Genomic DNA, 3029 nt, shown 5'->3' with positions numbered 1-3029 from the left:
AGATATACTTTCATTGTGATTTCTGCAATGTGGTGCATAAATTGTCAAGTAAATGAGACGCATCTTTGCCTCCACTGATTCACTTGCAAAGTGTTCAGTAAAATTATTTCGTTGCAGACCTCCTTTGGGTCTTTTTATTATCACTACGACACACATAGTCCCCAGTTGGTAACATTGATTTCAAGGCCCTCCTAGATGAGAGACTGGCATTCCACTTAATGTCTATGTTCCATGCTGGCATGGATTGGAGAGTTATTAATGTAGAAATATGGTATCGTAGCTACTAACAGTTGAGGGTTGCGTAGACTAGACGGCGTTTTTAGATTTCATTATTCTCTTTAACCCGGGCAAAGCCGGGTATTTCTGCTAGTAATTTACTAAAATAAGAAAAATTTTGTCACGGTCGGCGGTAGAATTAGAAAAGTTTGAGCCAGACGAAAATTAAATTACAATTTCTTCTAAAATTAGAGATGTGTTCAATTTTATTATATGGCCACAAGGTAAAATATTGGAAAAATTAAATATTTTGACTGCTTCATTTCACTGAATTGAATATTGATCGCATAATTTCCGTCGAATCGACAAACTGGCATTTTTTTTGGTTGCTATTACAAAAACTGTTTTTCTTAACATATAGCATCATATTTTAGCCAACTCTATCAAAATAAGAAAACCGTATATCCATTAAGTTTCAACCACCAAGAATGCGAACATTTTGTGACAAGGACTGGCTTTGTGAAGTCTTGGTCTCCTATATCACTTCGTTTATAGATGTCGAAAACAAATTTGACATCGAAATTTTGCAGCCAATCTGAAAACATAATCTCTTCGCCACACCGATTGCTGAACAAGGCTGCCATTGAACTAAGTTATTAAATTGTAATTTTTCGTGTTCATTTTTAATGGTCATACTAGTCGAGCCAGCTCAAAATTTTCTGCATGTTATATGATACCGGATCTACCACTCAAATAGGAGTGTTCTGGCGAACATCTGCATTTTCAGTGACGAAGTTCAATCTTATCAGGAAACTACAAAAAACATACGATACCGTTCGACTAATGAATCCTGGACAGTTTTGAGATGTACTATTCTTCATATTATTGTTTATGCATAGAAATAGGATTTCTTCTTGGAGATTGGCTACATAGTATTGTGACAGTGTGATGCTAGTATTGAAGCCAGCGTAATTACACTCCACGATTTGTTTGTGCTTGTACATTTGGCATTGCAGTGCGCAAGAAAACGCTAGCTACAAGAACTGTCAAGACTTCAATTTGTCAGCCAGTTCCTTGCTTGCTATAATTCGTCAATAATTGCACCTGGTAATGTGGTTTAGGCGGTATACGACAGTGTGTGAAGTAATAGCTTTCGACATTATACTCTCACAGTCAGGATACAGGAGTGTGTATGCTCCAGCGATATCATTGTTACTGGAACACTCTCAAAACATTGAGCAAGAACGGGAATCAATGAAGATGAAGGTTGATTCAGACTATGAAGGGGACAAAGGCGTATTTACTCAAGAGCCAGCTAAGCAGAATAGTGGTGATGATCGACTGATAGAAAGGGTCGAGTCTCTATGTGCACGCGTTACTGAGATTTAGCCAATCTGTAACTTGCAGAGAGTTTTGTAACAACCTTCGGTAATTTCTCCGGCTGGTAATAGCTATTAAATGCCTTATATTCTACTTAACTTTCTCTAGCTGTGAGAAAATAAATGAGAAGATATTTACTTCAGTTTGGGATATATGAAGTTAGGTTAAACGTGATGGGGAGAAGTGCCCATATCTCATTGTGGCTAATAGTTATTATACGATATTTTATCAAAAATATATTCATAAAAATCATCCGCTGGTGCCGAACAAACAAATTCTTGCTGAAATTGAACATCATTCACAATTATAACCGTGTCATTTGTTTTCTTATGAATGATATTTGAAATAATTATGTTTTGTTTTAGGTAAAAAGGGTGAGAGAGAAAATTGAATATTCTCCTAGTCATACTGTACAAGACAGTTCCTTTCGATTTGCTGTGGTTATCGAATACTGAAATATGAAGCCCCTCGCTTCTTTTGCGGTACATTGCTACACATTATTACCAAAAATTCAATACCATACTGATTTTCACGAGAACAATGCTTCTAGAATTATAATATGCTATTTTTTAAAAAAAGACTGTAGGGTGTAACTTGAGAAAGGTTTGGTAGCTGTTCTTAGTCGGTTGATTTATCAGTTCTTTCGTGGTTGATGAACAAGAAAAAAAAAATGAGGTGGCCAGACTAACTCATAGCGATTTGGTTGCAATTTTGAGCAGATCGACCAGCTGCGTATTATGTTATATAGCGGAGTTCCTTGATCTTATTTGAGCTTACCTTAAGATGAAAGGCATTCCCAGCTTGATCGTCCACAGAACCCCGCATGCATGGCTGTGTGATTAAGATGTCCAGTCTCACAACTGGTACTTTGGGCAAGTGGCCCGACCAAAACCTTGTAGGTGGATTTGTAAAACGGAAACTGAAAGAATCTCGTAGTATATATATATATATATATTTCTTAATCTCTCAGAGAGATTTATGCAATAGTGATGCGATAAAGTAGTTGTATGTTGTCAACTTAATGTGACTGTCCCATGAAGGGAATAATACTACTGCTATTTAGCCCTAGGAAGCAGCACCGCTGGGACTGTCACCAGCGAACAAGAAGAAGTTGAGTGAGAGGACAAGTTCGAACAGACGAACGAGTGTGGATGTTGGGGGTTGGGTCGAAGGTCAAGGAAATGTTGGAGTGCACGCAGCCCCTCGTAGTGAGGGATCACCGTGTAAAGGCTCTGGATGTCGAGAGTGAAGAGAAATTTAGAGGGGCCAGGAGGGAAGGAGAAAGGGTTGAACAAACGAAGCGCATGGAGGGGGAGCAAGGACACGGTCAAGATATCTAGAAATGAGTTCGGTGGGACAGTTGCAGGCGGAGACGATGGGGCGGCTAGGGTTGTTAGGTTTGTGGATTTGGGGGAGGAAGTAAATTGTGGGGG

Source organism: Octopus bimaculoides, chromosome 4 (genome assembly GCF_001194135.2).
Source record: "Octopus bimaculoides isolate UCB-OBI-ISO-001 chromosome 4, ASM119413v2, whole genome shotgun sequence".
Taxonomy (NCBI): Eukaryota; Metazoa; Mollusca; class Cephalopoda; order Octopoda; family Octopodidae; genus Octopus; species Octopus bimaculoides.
The sequence above is the reverse complement of the archived record's forward strand: the minus strand, read 5'-3'. Positions refer to the sequence as shown.